We start from the raw sequence: 22,693 nt of genomic DNA, 5'->3' as shown, positions 1-22,693 counted from the left end.
CCTCTGTCTCCTTTTTGGACATAAACCTCTGGTGTTTGTGGATTAATTTTCCTGACAGAATAAAAGAAATAAAACTTTTGTGTTCAGTTCTGCTGCTTGAGATGCAGCCTGGGCTCAGATGGAGTGTGGGTTTAGCCAGGGGAGAGCTAAAAGATGTGGGTAGTATTTCATAGTATTTCAGAGCAGTATTTCATAGACACTTTAAAAAGTCATCTACAAATATAAGTTAATATTTCACTTTGTTTGCATGGGGTGTTTCCCTGCCCTTAGTACTGCACCGAGTTTGGATGCTGGAATCAATCAGGGAAGGGAGAAGCAGCGGGATTTGAGTCTGCTTCAAGTGCAAATGTCTGTGCAAACTCAAATGTGGAGCTGCTACAGACTTTTCCATTATTCATATGTTGGGTGCCTTGCTCTAAGGATGAACTTGGTGTCTCCAAACCTCAGCCTTCCCTTTATCCCTGTTCGATATGAAGATGTTTTCTGACCCCCATGGTGAGGGACCAGGAGGAAAGGAGAGGAAACACCATCCTCAATCCCAGGTTTTTGGATATTTCCCAGTATTTTCCTTCCCTCCCAGGTTTACTGCCCTTTTTGCCTGAAAAGCAGCCCCACTTCACCCAGCCTCGCCTGCAGCTGGCTGCCCATGAAATAATAATCACAGCATTTAGGAAACGAAACCCTGAGTGTAGCCCGAGGGCAGGCGGTGCAGAGGGAGAGTGGAGAGTGTTTGTTTGGAGCTGGGAAGCAGCAGCAGGATGGAGCTGAGCACAGGAGACTGAGCTGATGCTTCCTGACGGGCTCTGGCTGCTGCCTCCATCAGCCTGTGCCCGGGGGAACCCATCCCACCTGAGGCCAGGGTGTGAAGGTGAGGGAAGGCTGGGCACAGCACAGCCCCCGTGTGTGTGGGCTCAGGAAGGATTCCCAGGGGTGGCTGTGGGCACAAAGCCTCCTGTGGCTGATCCAGATGTGTTTCTGGAAGCGGCTTGCTCGGTGGGAATGATGCTGTGCTTCACACAGATGAGAAATGATTGTCTTTACCTTGCACTTGCACCTTTCATGGCAAGGGAAAAACATTTTTCCTGTCCTGCCTGTTTGTTCCTCAGCTGCTGGTGGGGGATGCTTGTGTGTATCAGAACTAATCAGGGCAATATTTAATTTACCTGAAGAGACATGAGCTGCTGGACTGTCACAAAAACAGATCCTGGTGTCCTGGTGCTGCAGCTCAGAGTCTGAAGGGAAGCGCCGTGTCCAGCCAGGCTCTGAGGGAGCCCTGATGATTTGATTCCCTGAACAGCTGCATTTCTTGGAACAGAGAGGGGAGGAGAAAATGGGTCAGCATCCAACACGATGTTAGACTGGGAATTTGCAAGTTTATCTAGTTCTATGCACACCTTGGGCCAGTTTGAGGATGTCCCTGTGGCCCAACAAGAGCTGAGCCCCGGTGCTGTCTGTGCCTGTGTCACTGCAGCAGCTGTGCTAAAGGGCTTTGAGACCCAGCAACAAAGTGGTTATTTAGGAGTTTGTCGTGTTTATAACAGTGTGGTGCTTTGAAATGCTGGGCTGAGCTCCCTGGCAGAGGCTACTGCTGGCTGGGAGTGCCCCCAGCCCTCACATCCCCACACAGAACTGTTGTGTGAGCTCAGGGTGTGCTCCTGCAGGGACAGCACCGTGCTGTGCCCGTGTCCAGGTGCTGGGCCCTTTCCTGTTGTGCCTCTCCTGATGCCTCAGGATTTCAGCTTTTCTGTTTCTCACACATCTGTACTCCTGCCATTCCTCAGTGTGTGACTCCAAACTCCACACACACTGGGAGCTGCTGCTTCCCCACTTTGGGCACACACAACAATTCCTCTCCAGGCCTGGCAATCAAGGACACCTCACTGCCTCAGGGCCCCAGAGATGGAAACAAAAGGGAATTGGGGGAAGCAAACTTGGGGGAAATTCCTTCATTCCCTGCAGCTGGAACTGGGAGATGAACCCCAATGTGCAAATGGAACAAACTTATAAAAGTGTGAAACCTGTGAGCCATGGTCCATTTTGGGTGCAGCCCCTGGGGGGCTTTGTCTGCCCTAAATGTACCTGAAGCCCTTCAATAAATAGAAGTACTTTTTATTCCCTTAATTTTGTCTGGCCTCTGTTTTTTGGTAGCCCAAAAAGGCATCATTGTCATCAGTGGAGATGGGAATGGGATTGCTGTCCCTGCTCCTGCAGCACTGCAGTCCTCCAGGCTTTGGGGGCTTCTTCCTGCAAGGACTTGGGCAGTCCCTGCCCTGGAGTCTGCTCCATTCTCAGAAGGAGCACAATGTTATCTCACTTTTGGCTGGAGGTTTGTCTCTCTAGACAGGAATGTGTAGCTGGGAGACATGGGAAGAAAGAGGAAAGGATTGTCAAGAGTTAGAAATTCAGTTATAGAATTGTTTGAGTTGGAAGGCCCCTTACAGATCATCTGGTTCCACTCCCTGCCATGGGCAGGGACACCTTCCACCATTCCAGGTTTCTCAAAGCCCTGTCCAGCCTGGCCTGGAACACTTCCAGGGATGGGGCAACCACAGCAGCTTAACAAATGTTACATTTCTGTTTATGAAAAGGCTCTTTGGTGAGCTGGTAGCCATTTAAACAGCTCCCTTAATATAGTGCAGTCTCTCAGAAAGGCCAGCAGTGGATTTGCAGCACCTGAGATGGATGAGATGGCTCCTCTGCTTTCACCAGGAACAATTTATTTACAGGGTGAGGCTGTCAGCCCGGCCTGAACGCTGCCAAAGCTGGCAGGCCTGCAGGATGAGCTTTTGTTGGGTTTGTATTTCCAGCTTCTTCAGCCAAAGCAACCCTGCTCAGGCCACAGCTTTGTTCTGAGAAGAATGAGATGGTCAAAAGACAGCCCCTGTTTGCTCTTGCCAGCTCATCCTGCCTGGTGCCTCGTGTGTTTGGCATCGTGCTGTGTGGGATGGCTTGGAGCAGAAATGAGAACTGCAAAGGTGTTGTTGCTCGTACCTCCATGAAGAATCAAGGCCTGATTTTTCTCTTTAGCTGGGAATTAGCTGGGGGAGTGACTCACTCTGCTGTTGAAGCAGCTAATGCTGCCTTGCAGAATTATCCTGGCCACTGCAGCTTGGACTCCCCACTCGCTCTGTTCCAGTTGCTCCTGGCCGTATTTAAGATTTGTAATTGTGGCAGCTCTCGCTTTGCTGCTTGCTAAGCTGGTGAGGGGATCAACAAGAGAGGTGGGAGGAACTGTTGGGAAAAATCAGGGATTTCATGGCATCACCAGAATGCCAGAGCTCAACCTGGCCTAGCTTGTGGCCTCCTTTTTTCACCAGGAGAGATCAAACACCATGAGCTTTGGATCTGCTGTCTGTAGCAGATTAATGTTTCTGTTCCACTGGAGCCTATGGCTCGGAAATAATGACCTGGTGAGAGGCACATCAAAATAGTCCATAGAAAGGTCATGATAACAATTACAGGAGTGTAATAAAAGCAATTAAGTATTCACAGCAGCTTATTCCTTGGTAAGGGTGGAGATATCCCATTTTGGAGAGGAGCAGAGGTCAGGCAGTGGAAAGGTGAGGAGCATATTTGATGTGGCAGGTAATGAATTCCCTGACTCGAGCAGGGTGAGAGTCCCTCTCATCTGTGCTCAGGGCTGGGCAGGAGCAGGGATCAGCACAGATTATGGAGAATCCTTCTTTTACACCTGCTCTGAAAGCTGCGAGGCAAAAAAAAAAAATCTGCAGGACTTTATGCTGTGGAGAGGCAGCGAGAATTTTCAGCAAACCCCAGTGATGGTAAAAGTCCTGCGGGGAGAGGGAGCAGCAGCAGGATGCTGGAGCCTCCTCCAGCAAGGAGGGGAAGGTGCACAGCCTCAGCATCTCGTTCCTGGGCTGAAGGGAGAGGGATGAGAGCATTCCTGGGCTGAACAGAGTGGGATGAGAGCATTCCTGGGCTGAACAGAGTGGGATGGGAGCATTTCTGGGCTGAACAGAGTGGGATGAGAGCATTCCTGGGCTGAACAGAGTGGGATGAGAGCATTCCTGGGCTGAACAGAGTGGGATGGGAGCATTTCTGGGCTGAACAGAGTGGGATGGGAGCATTTCTGGGCTGAACAGAGTGGGATGGGAGCATTCCTGGGCTGAACAGAGTGGGATGGGAGCATTTCTGGGCTGAACAGAGCAGGATGGGAGCATTTCTGGGCTGAAGGGAGAGGGATGGGAGCATTCCTCACTCCACAGGCTTTATCTGCCGCTCTGCAAGCCTGTTCCTTCAGCTCTGCCAAAGGGTTTGTAGCCTGCATCCTCTGCTGTGCAAAGGCAACATTTTGCTGCCAAGGTGATGGTGTAACTGAGATTGAAGGCTTGTATGTGTGCAAAACCCTGCAGTGTTTGAAATGGAAGCAGGAACAGCCGTCCTCAATCTGCTTTTTTTTTGTTGTGGTATGATTCACAAGGGGGAATTCTGCGCCTTGAAAAGAAAACACGTTTCCCGTGCCAATGTTGCGACACTTGTGGGGGCAGTGCCGGTGTCTGCAGGGCAGGATTGATCCCTCAGCTCTGGGTGTGTGCACAGCCCATCGCCTCCATCCATGCCAAGGCTGAAGGGGGTGAGGAAGCAGGTTGGGATTTAAGTGCCTGGCGTTTGGATCCGCAGCAGAGCTGGAAATAGGACCCCGGTGTCTGGGTTCTCCATCTTCTGCTAATCACAGCACCCTTGGTGGATGAAGCCTTTCTCCAATCTGCTGTTGATGGTGCCTAGGGCTGGGAGCAGAGCTCGCAGTGGATTTGGGGAAGGAGAGCTGTCAGTGCTGGCTGGGGCTGGCGCATCTCCTGCTGCCGCTGCTCTGGGACGTGGAGCTGGGACTGGAGTTCCACTCCCTGCTATTAACCCCGGGCTGCTGGGTTTGCTCCCCTCCACAAGCAGCCTGCTGGCTCCCTTCTCCTTTTCACTGTGGTGGGATTTTTGTTTAGCAGCAATTTCACCTTTGCTGCGGGAGCTGCGAGCGGGGCTGGGCGAGAGGCAGTGTAATTAAAGTTTGTTCAGACAAAGGCGCTCGGTGACGAGATGCAGTGTTGCTGAATCCACAAGGGGCACAATTAACTGATAAGAGTAAACTAATTGTTATTCATATTAAATTAGGGCACAGGTGATTTGGAAAATCTATAGACACTCCCATATGCTTTGCAATTTTGCATTGCAGATTATGGTTTTATAAGGCCCTTCTGGGATTCGGATTAGAGAGGCAAAGTGTGGAGCTGTATCTAAACTGAACATACTCCTTCCTGATTAACTACATGATAAAAACATAAATGTGACCATCAGAGGATTTATCACTGTTTGCATACTAATTTTTTCTTTGCCAGCCACGAACACAACAGGTTGTTTTTTTATATATCCCAGTGACTGTGTTTAGTGGCAGCTTGGTAAACCCAGACAAGGTGACACAATTCCTGTGTTTGACATAATAGTTTGGAACTGGGGGTTAATAGCAGGGAATGGAGATGTGGCAGGGACACGACTGCCACAGGAGCTGGTTCTTTTGTGCTGTGCCCTCATGGTGTGTGGATATTTGCTCACCCTGCCAGGATGAGGTGAGGCCACAAAGAGTCTCCCCACACTGCCTGGGAACACCAGGCTGGAGCTTTTGGAACAATTCTATATCAGGCTCTGTTGGTTTAAAACATCTCTGAAATGAATATTTATAAATGGGACACAAAAAAAAGAATCTAAATTGCTTGTGTGATCTTGGGACGTGAGATATTATGATTATTTATGCGCTTCTATGTCTCGCTTTATCAGTTCATTGTGTTGCAATCCCAGAGTGTCACAAGCTGCTCTTGAAGGAGGCTCTCTCTCAGCAAGAACCAAAACTGCCTGGAGAAGCTGTGGTGGAAAATGTGGGGACAGCAGAGCAGGAAATGGGACAGAGGATGTGCCAAGAGCACAGCTGGAGTGTTAAGGAAGAGAGAGATGCAGGCTTGGTCTGGCTGCTGAGCCTCCTGACCCCTAAAAACAGAGACTGTGACTTCTGTCATCCTGAAGTCCCCATTTGGAGGTGTCTCAGCACACCCAGCAATAATTCCAGCAGTGCCTGCAGGTGTTGGCTCCCTCTCCTCCCTTCTCAAGCTGTGGCATCCAGAGAGTTCCTGACCTGTGTGATGGTTTTCCAAACCCTGCGAGGAGGGTTTGGAAACGGAGCTTAATCACAGAGCAACGTGGAGAGAGCTGCTGGTGTTTGTTTGCTGAGAGGGTGCTTCCCAATAAATTAAAGCCCCTCAGAGAACACTTTGGTGCATGATTTAGCACCGTCTGAGCCGTTCTGCTCTCTGAGCAATCTCTGCCTTGGATCCTGGCCAGGGTAATGATCAGGGAAAGGCTGGAGCTGGACAAGGAGTCTGGGGGTTATTGAGGCACTCCTGCCAGCTCCCTGCAGGGTGTTAAACCATTTCCTCCTGCATGTTCCCCTGAGCTCAGCTCACCTGTGGTGGGTCTTTAGCCTGTGAAGAGTTTCTTCCAGGAGGTTAAGGAGCACTGCTGTCCATGGGGAGCTCCACTCAAAGCTCTCATCTCCTGGCTCTGAGCTGCTGCAGGCTCAGGCTCTCAGCAGGGCACAGAAGAGGGGGCTTGTGTTAGGCTGAGGTGTCTTTACTGGAGGAAATCCCGGTGGAAAAACGCCAGGCTGGGGCTGAATTGAAGGGGAGAGCACCACCTGCTGATACAGCACCACGGCTCCTCTGGTCTCCTGTGCCTCTGACCTGCTCCTGAACTGCTGTGCACAGGCTGGGAAGCGTCCTGGGGGCTGCACCCACACATCAGGGAGCAGAAACATCCTCCATCCACTTCCAGAGCCTCGGTGGGGTGGACAGCTCCTCCCTGCTGCCTGGGAAGAAAGTGTCTCCCTGTGTTCCAGGAGGGAGGGAAGCCTGTTGGTCTCTGGCTCTTGGTGAGTAACAGCCAGGACAGCAGGTGCTTGTTGGAGGATGTTTTTGACAACTGAGTAGGAGCAAGGATCTGTTCCAGAGGGTGGGATGGGCTGGGGTGACTGAAGGGAGCACCATAAACACATTGGGTTGGGGGGTTTGGTTGGATGGAGGGTGAACACAATTTCTGGGTATGAGCAGCTACAGCCACTGTGGGGAAAAGGGGAATTGTGTCAGTTTAGCAAAGTTGCCAGACTTTGGCAATTTTTTCCTCTGCAGCCTCTCCCAGAGCCTCTGGTCCCTCTCAGCTGAGTGCCAAGGTGAGTGGGGCTGAGTGACAGAGACACACACAGAGGCATTGCTCCCTCCCCATGGACAAAATTACAGCAGGATGCACCCAGAGCTGCTTCTGGTGATCAGAGCAGCACAACATGCAAAGACACTGCCCTGACATTTCCCAAGGTTGTTCCTTTGAACCTTCAGTGTTCAGCCCTGAACCAAGGCCAGGGTTGGGGCCAAGGAGCTCAGGCCTGGTGTTTCAGCATCTGGCCCATGCCACTCCTCTCCCCGTTTCTGCAGGCAGCTGTGTCTGCAGCCTGGCACCACAGGGCGATGATAACCTGGGGAAACTCTCTGAGGGGAGCTCATTCCTGTGCTCAGGCAGGAGAACGAGGCAGTGCTGCTGCTGTGAAGCTGTGGCTGGGGCAGCAGCAGAGGCTCACAGCCAGCTTAGATGCAAACAGGGATCTCTGCAGCTGCTCCCAGCAGCCCAGCACCGTGTCTGCTGAAACATACCCTGCTATTTACCAAGGATTTGCCCTCGTGCTGTTCCCTTTGCCCCTCGCAGCCTCGGTTGTTCAGCCAGGGAGAGGCACCGCTCGTGTTCGTGCCTGGCCGTGGTGCCGCTCCGAACGCGGATGCTCCCGGCACTGCCAGATGGCAAACACGGGGGAGAGGAGAAAAGGGAGCTGTAGTTCTGCTTCCTCACAGGAAAAAAGCCTGGCAGGAACGTGCCTGCCCCGGCTCTGCTGCTGCCTGGCTGTGGAGCTGGGAAGGGCAAGGCAGAGCGGGATCAAGGGCTGAGCCCCAGGGTGGCTGGGGCAGGCACAGGGTGTGGGGCTGGGAACATCTCCTTGGGGTTTCCATGTGCCTCCAGCCCTGTGGTAACAAATCTTACATAAACCTAGCCGGAAGCACAGCATTAATATTTAAAAAAATGGCATTTAAGGTATTGGATCTATGCTGTATTCTCCAGCAGCGTCTCTGTGTGTGCGTGTGCGCGCTCACGCTCCTGGCTTTGTTTTCCTTTTCTAGTGGATTGTTGTGTGTATGTATTTTACTCGGGGTGTTTTGTGCTATAATAAGAAGGGGGAGGGAGCAGGGAAATGCTGCTCTGTTTATACACATTGCTGTCAACAGCGATGCTGCCTCTTCCAGATTCACATCCTCTGTGAAGCTCCCTGGATCCAGGGAAAAAGCACATTTCCCCCTTTATCCCAGGATCCTGCAGGAGGCCTGGCTGAGCCTCTCCTCCCATTCCCCTCTTGCTCTCCTCTCCTGGAATTTGGCCCTGGGGAGCACAGCCCCATCCAGAGTGCAGACAAGTGGATATGTGAAGGTTCAAAGGGACAACCTAGGGAAATGTCAGGGCTGTGCCTTTGCATGGTTGTTCCGCTGCTCTGATCGCCAAAAGCAGCTCTGGGTGCGTCACGCTGTAATTTTTGTCCACAGGGATGAAGCAATGCCTCTCTATGTCCTTCCTGAGCTTCCTTGAGACTTTTCCCAATGCTTTCCACCTTTGAGAGTCTTCTGAGGCACTGGTGCAAGGCTCAGACTGAAATGTTACTGCTCACCCATAATTTTTATAAATCTCAGGTGTGGCACACCTCCTTCCCCTCCCCCCTGAATTTTTACGTGTTTAGGTTTTGTGGCAGGAGCATTTTTATGCCTCTTCTCATTTTTTTTTTCCCCCTGAAATATTCAGTGAATGTGCCCTTTTCTCATTCTGATATGGGCCTCAAGGGACAGATCCTTCCTCTCCATCTCCAGCATGCCATAACAGCCTGGGACACGCTGGGAAAGCACTGGGTCTGAATCCACCCTCTTGATATAAGTGGACATTATGCATTTTTAATAGACATGGAGCTCAGTGAAACCCTTAGTACTAGCTGAGCTGGCACAAAATTCCCAGGCAAGGAGCCTTTGGAGCTGATCTCTCCCTAGGTACCTTGCAGAAAATGAGACCAAGGACAAAAAAAGGCCACGTTCCCTTTGATTGCAGGAGCTGCCGTGTTTTGCAGAGGAGGTGGCTGAGCAGGAGCTGCCTGGCTGTGCATGAAGGACTCTGGGCTGGCAGTCCTTGCTCATCCTGTTCTTCCACAGCTTGCAGGGAGAGGCTGCTTAAAGTTCCTTCCTTCCAGCATCACCCTGGACAATGTTTCAGCGTGGCCTGGAGGCATCATCTCCCTGGCTTTGTGCAGCAGAGGCTCTGCTGGGTTCAGCAAAGCTCATTTCCACCTGAGGCAGTGGTGTGGAGTCCTCCAGCTCGCCCCACTTCAGGAGTAAGGAGTGTGGGAATCCCTGTCCCTCTGATGATGCAGCTGGGATTTGTCAGTGGGCCTCGATGGCTGATTATTTCTGGGTCATGTTTGGGTTAACAAACTTCTCAGCAGAAATCTCTGCATCCCCTGGAGATGCACGAGTTAAAACTGGAGTCTGAATGCTGAATGGACCAAAAAGCCCAGTGAAAATGGTGGGAATCCCTGGTGAAGATCACTGAGGTTGCTCCACGCCATGGATCTCACATCCCTGCGTACTCGAGCTTTCCCCAGTCACCAGAATGTTTGGGTTTTTTCACTTTGTTCTTCCTTTTTTGGTAAAACATAAGTAAATCTGTCTATACCTACAGGTTTCCATGGCACTGTAACCTTACAGAGAGGGAACAGCAGGGGAGCATCTGTGGATCTGTGCACGTCCACTGTGGAACAGGAGGAGATGGTGGTACCTGGAGAGGACTGATGTGGTTGGAAGCAGCTCAGGGCAGATGAAAGGTACCTTGCCCCCAAGCTCAGCAGTGACTTTTGGCTCAGGTTAAACTGCCCAGCTGTGGCATTTGGAGCCACACTCACTGTGGTGTTTGTCCAGCTGGGAGAGATGTGCTGCTGAGCGTGAGTCAGCCCTGCTGGGTCAGTTGCAAAAGGGCAGGATCAGGAAATAAGACCTTTGCTCTCCCTGCCCTTCAAGCCCTGCCTCCTCCAAGTGGTCCCTAAGGAGGAAGGGAGCATCCCTCTGGTTCTGTGCATGGATAGAGGTCACACACGGGTCCTGTGTGCCTGCTGGGCTCGGTGCAGATGTCACAGCCTAGTCACATCCAGAGCCTCCTTCCCATGGGAAATCACACTCCTGCTGCCCTTTGTCCGGTGCCAGGACCCTTGGTCAGCCCCCAGGAGGGACATGGGGTATTTGGTGTTTGGGTGGGGATGGCTGAGCGGGGCTGTGGGCAGGCTGGTGCTGCATGGAAGGGGAGTGGGATGAGACGTAAGGAGCGCTTCCCACTGACCCCAAAGCCCAGGTGGGCTCAGCTGGGAGCCATCAGCACAGGCACAGCCAGAGAGGAGCCAAGGCTGCTCCTCTGAAGAGCTGGAAGTGGGGCTGAGCTCTGCCTGCCACCCTGGGGGCTGGAGGGGAGCTGAGCCTGGCACCCAGCACATGTTCCCCTTCTGAGCTTCCTCTGAGCGATGCTGAGCCCCCTCACCCTGACTCCATCCCTATCCTCATCCCCATCCCATCCATCTCATCCTCATCCCCATCTCATCCTCATCCCCATCCCATCCTCATCCATCCCCATCCAATCCGATCCCAAGCTCCATCCTCATCCCGAGCTCCATCCTCATCCCGAGCTCCATCCTCATCCCCATCTCATCCTCATCCCCATCCCATCCTCATCCCATCCTCATCCCCATCCCATCCTCATCCCCATCTCATCCTCATCCCTATCCCATCCCATCCTCATCCCCATCTCATCCTCATCCCCATCTCATCCTCATCCCCATCCCATCCCATCCCCATCCCATCCTCATCCCCATCCTCACTCTCCCGTGAGCCGGGGGAGCGGCTCCCCGAGCCCGCGGCCGCCAGCTGGGTGGGTGATGATGAGAGTGAGGAGAGCAGGAACCAATTCCTCAAGGGGCCATCTGGGAGCCTTCCCTGGCTTTTCCTCCTCCCTGTCGCAGGGAGCGGTGCCCCTGGCTGGGCGGGATAAATCGGTACCGACCATTAGCAGCGCAGGTCCTCCTCTGGCAGGGAGAGGCTGTCGGCGCTGCTCTGGATACAAAGCAGCCACGCTCTGGCTCCTTCCTCCCGCATCCCTCTGGCCTCTTCCTCCTCCTCCTCCTCCTCCTCCTCCCTGTTTGCTCGCTCCCTCCCTCTCCCCGTCTCTTTCTTTCCCGCACGCCACGCTGCAGAAGGCAGAGCTGCGAGCCGGAGCTGCGCGGAGGCAGAGCAGGAGCGGGGAGCTCTCCGAGGCTGTTTCTTTGCGAGTGAAACACACACAGGGATGCGATGAAGCAGCGTCGTGGTTGCCGCCTGGATTAAGAAGGAAAACATTTTTTTTTAAAAAAAAAAAAAAAAAAAAGAAAAACCACCCAAAAAACCCGACAAAAACACCACAAAGCCGGACGCAACAAACGAGGCGAGAAGGGAGGAGAGAAGGAGGCGGAGGCTGCTGGGGGAGCCCGCTCGGATGGGCGAGGAGCCGCTTTGAATCGTGCCTCTGTTCCCAGGGATTAAAGCATGAATGGGAGCAGCTTCCCGGCCACGATGGACAGAGAAGGCGGCTCCGGCTGTGGGAATAAGGTAACTCTTGCCTCCTGTGGCTGCCTGGCTGAGCCGAGCAGGACACAGATCCTCTGTGCACAGGGTGTGTGGATGCAGCGGGCAGGGAATGGGAGGAAGCAGGAGACACTCGGAGCGATTTTTCCCAGCCCTGGCAGAGCATTGAAAGGACGCAGAGCGGGTCCCGGGGGCTGCAGTGCTGGGATCACTTTGCCCCCCCTTTTCCTGAGGACACCGAGCTGCTTTCCCCGGGGAACGCTGCCTGGCTTAGGGGAGATGCGCCCGTGTCTCGCCTCCAGGAGCTGCCAGCATCGCCCTCCCAACCCTGCCCCTGCCCCGGGGCTCCCCTCGGGCTCTCGGGGACCACAGTGGCCCTGCACCTTCCGTGCATCCCTGCAGAATCAGGGCAGGGAGGTGAGAGGCCACCCGTGGCTGCTTTCCTCTTCCCTTGGTCATCCTTCGCCTTCCCTTCGGAAGGGATGGGATTCAGGAGGAGGGGAGCTGGAACCTCTTTCATTCGTGCCAGCAGTGCTGAGAGCCAACTTTGAGGCTGCTTAAAGGGAAAAGCTTCCCAAAGTGCTGTCTTTTGGGGGGACTGGAGATGGCTGAGCAAGGCTTTGCCATCTGAGGAGGGATCTCTGTGTTGTGTTATGGAGTGGGAGGGGATGAAAAACAGTGATTGTGAGGGAGAAAGTCAGCGCTGATCGATGAAGCTGCCCACAAATGATGCTTTTCTCTCCCTGCTGGGCCTCTCTTTGACTCAGTTCCTGGGTCTCTGACTGTGAAACTCCAAATTTCTCTCAGTCAGAGCAGAAAGCACAACTTCAAACAGTGCTGGGAGGTGTCCTAACCCAGCTGTTTGGGAAAGCCCCGAGGAGAGGCCGATGTTTCCAGCTGTGGAGCCCCTATCCAGTCATTCCCAGCGAGCAGAGCTCTTGCCTGGCCATCCCTCACTACCTTGGGCAGGATCTCACTGCTGCAACATCCATTTGCTCCGTGCTGGCTGCCACATCCCCCTCCTCCCCTTGCCTTCGGGGGCTTCTTGATGGCTCCTGGCATGGGGTTGGGAAGCATTTGCTTTGATTACTGAAATAATGATGTGTCCCAGAAGCCCTCACTGGAGTGAGCAGATCCTGAGCTCCGGAGTGCCTCAGTGGCTGTAAGAGCCTGCAAGAACATTTAGGGAGTTTGTGGCCCAATGTGAGGGACTGGCAGAGACTCTGGAGTCTCTGGCGCTGCTCTGCACACACTTGGATCATTGGTGCCCCTGAACACCCACCTCAGAACGGATTCACCAAGACTTGGATGGAAGGTTACGAGGGCTGGGATTTCTTGGTTTACCTGGCAGAGGTGGGACTGAAAGGGTGTGGAAAGGAAAATGGAGGCACTGGGGAAAAGATGGGGAAAATATGTGAAACTCCAAACTCTGGTTTCTGTGCCAGCCTCAAGGAATGTAGAAGATGTTCTGGTGAAGGAATTCAATATTTAGGAAGAGTATTTCCCCCAGGAGGGTTAATTCTGTGGTCAGGGCTTTGGAAGTGGCCAAAGCCAGCAGGACAGTGGGTGTTGCTATAATGGGAAGGCAGCTGATCAATAATTTTATTTTCCTGTTTGAATATTTATGGGTGTGGGGAAGGCAGAGGAAGAAACATGCAATCAATGATGTTGGCTCTGAGTACATTCCCATTCCAGCTGGGTTAGAAATCCCCTCCTGCACCCATCCATAGGAATTCCTAGGGAAATGCTGTGGGATTCCCAGCAATGCCCCCACAGCTTCAGTGTGATCTGCCTGACCCAGCAGGGTGCAGAACAGGGAACACAAGCATTTTGATTCTCTGGGACACAAGAGTCAGAGAGCCTCCATAAGGGTCTCCCTCAGTGCAAGTGTCCACAAGAGGAGAGGGGGAGAGCTTTCCCACCTGGCTTCCCAAAGCTTCCTCACCATTGGGGTGGCTCAGTGAACACAAAGTGCCCCAACCCTGGCAGGGGCTGTCACCCTGTCTGTGTCACAGCTGGCTCAGTGCCACCAGGGCCAGTGAGTCTGTGTCTTCATCCTCTTCATCTCCAGAGTCCAGCCAAGCTCAGGGATGCTGGATTTCCTCTTCCTTGCCTGGCTGCCGTGCATCTTTCTGGGGTTTCTCTGCAGTTATGCACCCCCTGAGGCAAGGAGAGCTGTGAGTGCCTCCAGAGTGCAGGGCTGGTTGGGTTTTAGCATCCTCAGCCCTGCTGCATCCTCCTGGCAACCCTCTGGGGGATCTGGCCTAAGCTCACCAAGAAACCTTCCAGGACTGAAGAGTGAGCACATGCTCTCCCCTTGGCCAAAGCTGGCTGCTCCCTGCCAAAATGATGCTTTCTGAACCCAAATCAGGGTGTCTGCTCTTTCAATCTCCTCCAGCCCCCTCCTGTTGCCACAGCAGAAGCCTTGGGAAATGACAAGAGCTGTCTTAAAAGGGACACCAGGGCAAATGTTGCTTTTCATTTTTCAGTGTTTTTTTCAGACTTGCCTTTTGAGATGATTTTGCTCTCTCTTGCCCTTGTTCTATTTCTACTGGCTCAAAAAAAAAAAAAAAAAGTTGTGCAAAAAAGCAATTTTTAGTTCCTCCAACAGAACCCAGTGGACAGATGTGAATCCAGAGGAGGACAGGATGTGGTCCTTTCTTGCATTTCTGTGCATTTTCTCCAGCAGGGATGAGCAGTGCCAGGGGCTGCCTGGATTTTCAGCAAGATCCCTGACTTCTGGGGATACAGCAAGCCTTGCTCAGCATCTTCCTCTGTGGCCATGCCCTCTGTGGCTTCCTCACCCTCTGCTTTTCCTGCAGGCCTTCATTTCCTGCCTTGAAAAGTTAAGTGGGCTGCAGCTGTAAGTTGTGTTTAGCTGGAGAAGCGTTTGGTGTGGCTTCAACCCACCCCAAGGCAAAGATCCTTCTGGAATCAGTGTCCTTGGAAGGTGCCTCTGCAGTGGCTGCTTTGTGGGTCCTTTTTCTCTGTGATGTGTTGGCTGTTCATGATTTGCCTCTGGAGATCCTGACTCGGTCACCTGCCCGTGTTTTGCTGCTGTGGTGGCAGGAGTGACCCGTGCCAAGCACGAGGGCTGAAGGGTGAGGACGGACTCTCCCTTTTCCTCCTGCATTCCTTGACTTTTTGTGTTTGGGTTGGCAAGTTGGCATCAGGGCTGGGTTCACCTCCAGGGGCTGCTGGGGGATTTGCTGAGCAGAGATCATGGGCTGGGGGGCCCATACTCCATCTCCTGGTGGGGACACAAGGAGCACCCCCAGTGCCACGGTGTGTCAGGCACTGCAGAACCGTCCTCCAGTTGGAATGGGAACGCCACATCCCCAGGGAGTGAGAGAGTGGACAAAGGATTCACAGTGCTGGGGAGCAGATCCTGCTCTCTCAGTGCTCTGCCCCAAAAATTTAGCCAGTTTAGCCCTCCTCCCCTCATCCCTCTCCCTCTGTGGGTTTTTTGGTTGTACCAAGTGACATTTCCCAAAGGACGCTGTTCACAGGCTCAAGGAAAACACCTTGGAGCATGCTTCCACACCCATTTTTTCCATGCTGGAAGCGAGTTCATTCCCCCTGCACAGCCCTGTGCAGTTGTTCTCGCTCTGTTCCTGCCCTGCCTGGGTACCACAGAGCCTCGAAACAATTTCCAGCTGCAGTGGTGCCTCTGAAATCCCTCCAGCCCTGCTCTCCCTGCCAGCCACGGGCAGCACAACACGATATGCCTGGCTGTGACAGCAGAATAAATAGGGAATGCTCGAGATCCCCCTTCTGCCTGGATCTGAGCTGTTTTCCTAAAGCCTGGACAAGAGCTAAGCTTCTGTACAGGGATTTTTGTGCTGTTCTGGAAGAGCAGTGGAGAGGGAATTGGAAGCTGTGGCTCAGAGGGAGAAGTCTGCTCACCCCCAGAAGGTGAGGAACCCTTTGCTTTAGTGTTCTGAAGATTGGGCTGTCACCTCAGGTAGGTTCAGCTATAAAAAAAAATAATAGAAATAAGAAAAATAAGAATTTCCAGGGTGAAGCTCACCTGATGTAAAGGAATTCCCCTAAAATAGACTAAATAAACCTTCCCTGCTGTTTGCAAGAAGAATAAAGACAGCCAGCTCTGCTGAGGGGATCTCCCTGCTCCTATGGCCCTGCAGGGAGCAGGAGAATGAGACACACTTCACTCTCTGACAGGAGAAAGAGCCATGGGATTGGCTCAGTTACCTTGCTGGATATCATTTCTAAATGCCCTGCAGGTTCCTCTGCAGATTTGGCACCTGAAAGGCAAAAAAAAAAAGAAAAAAAAAAGGCCAATCCAGGAGGAATACCCTGAGCCTGCCTCAGCTTCCATTCAGCTGGAAGGAGCCCCAGAGCAGAAGGATGGATGCTGAGGCTGTGCTCTGGATTTCATGAATGGATGAATGTAGAGACGCAAGAGGGGATTTTGAGGGGATTTGGAAGCCTGCTCCAGGATTTGTCTGGCACACAGAGCATTTATAATACTTCCAGCATTATCATAACATAATGCCAGCATGATGTGGGGCCCACTCAGGCTCTTGGTGAATAAAAAGCAGCATTCCTGTGGCTATCAGGGGGACAGGGATCTCACTCTGGATAAGCTGGAGTTTGCATAGTCCAGACTCTTGTCCTGGTGGCACCAAGCAAGGGCTGGGATGCTCCAGTGTGAGCTGTTTGAGTGTGTGTGGGTGCCAATGTGACCCTGGGGTGGGTGCCTGGGTCACCTCCCCTTGGTCCTGGCTATAAAATTCCACCTTGGAGTTCTGGCTGAACTCTCTGGATTTCAGCCTTTGTGTTTTCCATCTGTTCAGCAGCTCCTACAGCTGAAGAGGAAAGGTGTCCCAATGAATCTCTCCTCACTGAGGTGGCTCTGTGAGGGCCAGGACTGTTCTCACTGGGAAATGGCCTTGGGGGAGTCCTTCTTTTTAGGGAATGAGCAAAGGCTGGGGGGTGGCACTGCCTTGGCCCCACAGGCTGGCTGATCTCTTAGGGTTTTTCCATCTGAACCCCACAGACTGTGGCACAGGAGGTAAACCTAGAACTGTGCTGGGACCAGTGCATCCAAGTGAGATTTTTCCAGCTTCACCTCATGTCAGCCTCACCCATCCATTTAAAAAAAAACACCAAAAAACAAAACAAATTAAAAAATCCTGAACTGGTCCTGTGGAATCATTTTCCCAAGGCCTTCCTTGCACAGCAGCAGCACTTTCTGGGTGCTCCAGTGTAGGATTTAGGGCTTTTTTTGTGGTCTGCACTGGAGTGTTTTGCTCTTTTTAGGAGGGCTGTGGGTGCTCACAGTGTGTTGAGGCACACATGGAGTCTGCCTGTTCTATCCTGCTCCTGCTCTCCTGCCCAGGCTGTGCCACCAGCAGCACTCCTGGGAGCATTTCCTGCGTGTGTGGATGAGGGGCAATGCTGAGAGGAACCATCCACCGGGTTTCACTGGGTGCAGGAGCCCAGAGAGGGGCTGGATCCTCACCAGCACATCAGGAGTCAGGCTGGAGGGCAGGAGGGAGGCAGGAGCTGGCTGGTGGAGCTGTGGCTGGATGTCTCCCTGCTCTGTGGTTAAACCCTGTGTCCTTGTGTCACTCCAGCCCAAGGGGAAGGCTGGGGTTTGTGGGGTGAGCAGGAGGTGAGGGATGCTGAGCTGTGCCCATTAACCAGGGACATTGGGCAGATGATGAGGCTGGCAGGGCTGCTCCTCCTGCCCCTCACACAGCAAAGCCATCAGTCCCTGGGGAGGGATCCAGGCCAGGGCAGACCCACTCTGCTCCCACTGAGCTCAGGCTGGGAACAGAGCAGCTAACAGGGGGTTTTGTCAGGCTGGGTGCAGTACCTGGAGCCTATTTTGGCTCATGAATAACTTGATATTTCTCCTGAATAATAGATGCACGTGATGCTTGCTGAGAGGCAGAGCTGCGAGGGGGCTGGGTGTCTGAAGGAGGGAGGGAGGCACAGGGAGGGAGGCAGTCCTGGGAGCTGCTGGGGGCTGGAAAACTGGCACAGGTGATGTTTGGATAATGTAGATGTGTGACTGAGGCAGGCTGGTCTTTTTTGTGTCTCCTGTGGTCAGCAGGAGTATACAAGTGGATATTTATATAAAAAGATATGTCAGTGCAATACAGCAGCACCCAGCTTGTGCTCTGGGGCTGGGGAAGGTGAATATTTGTCATGATGTCATTTCTCTGCCTCCAAGAGGGGCTTCCTGTGGCTGGAGAACCATGTTTAAATCACAGGCAATGTGAATAAGTCGCAGCAGAGTTTATGCTGAGGGTCAGCAACCCAGGACAACCTTCCAGGGCAGGTTTGGGACAGCCCAGAGGCAGGACCTGAGAGCTGGGGGGATTTTTGGGAGGCGCTGGCTGTGCTCAGATGCTTTGAGAGGCAGCCTCTCTCTTCCTGGAGAGACAGCTTTCACCTGACTTTCTAGTGGCACGTTCTGCTTCTAATTTGGGAGAGAGAGAAGGATAATCTGGCACAAGCCTGCCACCTTTGAAAGGCTGCCAGCTACTTTGTGGCCCTCTCTGTCTGCCTGCTCCCTACAGCCTCGGAGGTGCAGGAATATTCCCTCCTGCCATCCCTGGCTCCCATGGAAGCTGCAGGGATGCAGAGCTCCAGGAGAGGCTGCTCTGGCTGTGTGATGTGGGCTTGTAGGGACAGCCAAGGGTTTGTTCACATGGGCTGTGATCCACTTGGATGAACAGCAGCTGGTTATGGAGATTGGAGCCACAGAAGTCACTGCTGATGAATAATTCTTCCAGTGTCTTTCTTATAATAGTGTCACGTTCTCCAGGCATGACTCGGACGTATTCATCTTCCCAGAGTGTGCAGCTCCTGGAATGACCTTCTGTGAGGCTTTGGAAGTGTTTCCTTCAGTTTGTCAGCTCGAGGAGCATCATTCCTGACAGGATTTTTAGCAGGGGACAAAAAATTTGGAGTGGTGAAATGGGGGAGTATTGAAAAGATGGGTTGGAATCTGTGTGGGAAAGGCCAACTCTGTCTGAGACTGGGGAGCAGCGTGGTGAGAGCTCTGCTCACTCTTGGGTGGCCCAGTTTGAAGCCCCATCTCCCTGGGAGTTAGCTACTCTAAGTTATCAGTTCCTTTAACTCTGAAATTCTCCCAAGTGCAAGCAGGCAGAGTTCAGAGAGGAGCACTGAGAAGGGGCCTGGCAGGCATGACTGTGAATAAAACCACCCTGAGATCAATCCCCTGGCAGCAAGGGGGAACTGGCTGGATCCTGCAGGTGTAGATATTGTCTCTGCCTCCAGCCTGGCAGGCTGGCCTCAGGAAAGAGGGAAAACGGCAATAAAAGGTGCCTTTCTATAAATAAAGCCCAAAGGAGGGGAGGAGGGGGAGCTGCCAAATTCTGCCCTTTGTGGAGGAGTGAGTGTCTGTGGCACTGGGAGGATTCAGGAATTCCTGTCAGGTGCTGGGCTCAGGGAAAGGCTGCACACCATAAATCTGTTGCTGCTGAACGTTTTGGGGGTTTTGCAGTAGCAGGACACGTGTGGAAGGGGAGCAGGGGAACCTGAGCTTTGGGAAATCTGACAGCTGTGAAGCTGCTGGTGGCAAGGGATTTGTTGCAATCCCCTGAAGCTGTCACCCCACACGTGCACCTCCTTCCTTCCACCCGTTTGTCTTTTGAAAGTGCTGCCAGCACTGTTCCTGCCTTGCCTGGCAGCCCTTTTTGTCTCGTTGCAGAAGGCTCTGAAGGCAAGAGGCTCAGAGCTGAGAACTCACCTGAGAGTTATCCTGGCACAGTGGGGGCTCTCAGGCTGGGGACAGGGAGTGGGGAAGAGTCCACGTTTGGGATGGGATCAGCACAAGCCCCTCTGCTGCTCGTGCTGTGGGACACTTTCAGCTGGTAAAGCTTGGGGTGCTTCCCAAAGCTGTGCTGCACTGGGTGGATATGGGAAAGGAGAAGAGTCCAGGGAATCTGGTTCCAAAGGCAGCGATGGCTTCACTCTGTGCTGAGAACCAGCACGCCCAGAGAGGCTGAGACAGAAAATCCACTTTTTGTCAGCATGACAGCGACTGGGAGGACCAGGAGTGCCCAGATGTCCTCACTGATGTGCCACATCCCCATTTCCATAGCCTGCATCCTGCACTTCCCAGTAAAGCCCAGTCCCTCGGGCTGCAGAGTGGCCCCATGCAGCACTTTCAGAGCCCATGCAGCTCTGGTTCCTCCCTCTCTGTCTCAACCATCATTTCTGCTCTGGCTCATTATCAACTGAGTCAATGAGTTTAGTAACTCATGTTTTTAAAGATTAGTCATCTACAGGAATGACATTTGAAAGACTGACAGTTCCAATCAAATCACAAGGGCTGTTCTTGTGCTTGAAGACAGTTGTTTAATTAAAAAAAAAAACAACAAGGTAAAATCAAGCTGACTAATTAAGTGTGGTACCTTGAGCTGCAGCTGAGGGAAGTACAGATGGGGTCCTAGGAAGGAAGAAGCTGCCAGGCTGGTGGGGTGTGGGCTGGGCAGGCCTGAAGGGAGTGTGGTGGAGCTCTGTGGATGTTCCCTTAGCCCTGCTCCCTCCTTGGGCAGGGCACAGCCTGATCTCTGCCAGGCAAGGTTGGTGACAGTCGTAATAATAACGCTGTGATTTGCCTGCCTGATTTGAGATGTGCCATAATTACTGCGTGATTACAATATTCTTAGAGCAGCCCTTACAAACCCCTCCAGTTCCTCAGAGCTCCCCAAGGGCTCATCTGGCACCTCACCTTGCAAGTTAAAGCCTGCAGGGGAGCCTGGGTGTCCCTCAGGCACGTCTGCAGCTCTGGCTGGCTCAGATGAGGGGTGTGTGCTGAAGCTGTAGATCACAGCTCCCTGCTGCTGAGACCACAGGGAGGATTTGGTAGCAGGATGATGCTTGGCCAAGCAGGACAAGCTTTTCCAAGGGCTGAGGATGCTCCTGGGAAAGACAGGGGCTGGGGAGTGATGCTGGCAGGGGGACAGCACTTGGGGGTGCCTTTCTCTCTGTGACAACCTGGTGCTCTCTGAGTTATGAGTTGTGAAACTGTCAGCTTCATTCTGTCTCTGGCTTCTGTTTTGATGCCTTTTTGGGGCCACCTAAAACAGAGGCCAGACAAAATTCAGAGAATAAAAAGCAGTTCTATTTATTGAAGGGCTTCAGGTACATTTGGGGCAGACAAAGCCCCCCAGGGGCTGCACCAAAATGGACCATGGGTCATGGGTTTGACACTTTTCTAAGTTTGGTCCATTTGCACATTGGGGGTTCATCTCCCAGTTCCAGCTGCAGGGAATGAAGGAATTTCCCCCAAGTTTGCTGCCCCCAACTCCCTTTTGTTTCCATCTCTGGGGGCCTGAGGCAGTGAGGTGTCCTTGATTGCCAGGCCTGGAGAGGAATTGTGTGTGCCCAAAGTGGGGAAGCAGCAGCTCCCAGTGTGTGTGGAGTTTGGAGTCACACACTGAGGAATGGCAGGATTACAGATGGATGAAAAACAGAAAAGCTGAAATCCTGAGGTATCACTGTGACTGGCACTGCTATGCCATAAATCTGTTCCTGCAGTGCTGGGATGTGCTGTGGTGTTGCTGGGACAGGAGGGAACAAGGAATTACCCCGGGATCCTTGGCAGCTCCTCTGCAGTGCAAAGGTGCTTTGGAATAAGGCACAAATTTAAATGTGAGTTTACAGCCCAGACACTCCTCAGCTCAGGTTCCCAGCCTGGCTGCTCTCGGTGCTTCTGACAATCAAAGCAGCTCCTTGGGGCTCCCCCAGCTCTGAGCAGCAGCTGTGGGGAGCAGCAGGGCGGAGATGCCGGCTGGGAATTGCCAGCACTGCCAGGAGCACTGAGCCTCCCCCGGGCAGGAACAGCCTCACTCTGCTCCCAGGAGCAAGGAACGCTCCTGGCTGCCTGTCTGGAGCATCTCCCAGCCTGGGCAGTGCAGCTCCAACAGCAGCTCCTGCAAAGCAGTTCCTACTTCACCTCTGTCCTCAGGGACTTGTGCCTGCAGCAGCTGCTGCTGTTTCCAAAAGTGATGGAGAATTTGGATGCCTTCATGTTTGTTTTTTTTTAAAAAAGCACCTTTAAGATATTTGATGTTTGCTATTGAAAAGAGAATAATCATGTTTTTAAAAACTAAATCCCTTTTTAAGGTGTTTAGAGAGCCCAGTGGTGGCTTTCTGCAGTGGGAGAGGACAAGCTTGCTCACAACTCCATGAGTTTCTTTCTCCCCTTTTATACATTAGAATCAGGTTATTAATAACTCTTTTTAAATAGAGCAGGATTTATTTTCTTCCAGAGGTAGGGAAGAACTCTTTAATTAAAAGTGAGTGCTGATGGCTGTGGGGCTGCTGAGCTGCTGCCAGGTGATGCCAAAGGTGTGTCCCACCCTGCTGTGCCCCCCTGGCATGGGGTGTGCGAGGAGAGCAGTCTCATCTCCAGGTCTGCAGTTGAGAACTTGGGGAACTGGGAGATAAAATGAGGCCTTGGGGCTTGCTGGGCACAGCTCTGCCTGTTTGAGGCTTGGATTTGTGAGCTTTGCCAGGTGCCAGAGTGAGGGGAGGCGGCTCCCAGCGTATCCCAGGGCTCCAGATGCACCCACAGAATCCTCCACTGTTAATTCACACGAGGTATAAAAGCCTGGGGCTTCTCTAACCATCACCAGCACAAGCTGTGGGGTGGTGGAGGTGATGGAATCCTCGCTCCAGCATCTGTGAGCACCGGTCTGTGTCCTTTTATTGTCCTGTTGTGTTGTATTGGTTTGGCTTGTTAGGCTTCCTTGGGTAGAGGGAGAAAGGAAAGTCCAGAGGAGGCCTTGACACATTTGGTTCAATGATTCAGCCTTGGACATCCCAGAAAAAAGCAGTTTGTTGGCCTGCAGGTTGGAAAGGTGAGTCTTTTCCTCTGGAAAAGTGAGGTTTGGTCATTCCAACCTGCCACCTGTTCCTGTGAGGTGTCACATGGCAGCTCGTGCCTT

At 52.7% G+C, this 22,693-nt stretch overlaps 1 protein-coding gene across 1 annotated transcript in view; it reads left to right on the top strand.

The window, feature by feature from the left end:
- Positions 1–11,157: 11,157 nt before the first annotated feature.
- B3GAT1 (beta-1,3-glucuronyltransferase 1) overlaps positions 11,158–22,693 on the top strand; it is a 34,545-nt gene continuing 23,009 nt past the window's right edge. Inside the window, exon 1 of the mRNA XM_023941486.2 lies at positions 11,158–11,762. The gene's annotated coding sequence lies outside the window, so the exon portion shown is untranslated. The remainder of the gene's footprint in view (positions 11,763–22,693) is intronic.

The sequence above is a fragment of the Cyanistes caeruleus genome, chromosome 23, assembly GCF_971803275.1.
Source record: "Cyanistes caeruleus chromosome 23, bCyaCae1.hap1.1, whole genome shotgun sequence".
NCBI lineage: Eukaryota > Metazoa > Chordata > Aves > Passeriformes > Paridae > Cyanistes > Cyanistes caeruleus.
The sequence above is the reverse complement of the archived record's forward strand: the minus strand, read 5'-3'. Positions and strand labels throughout refer to the sequence as shown.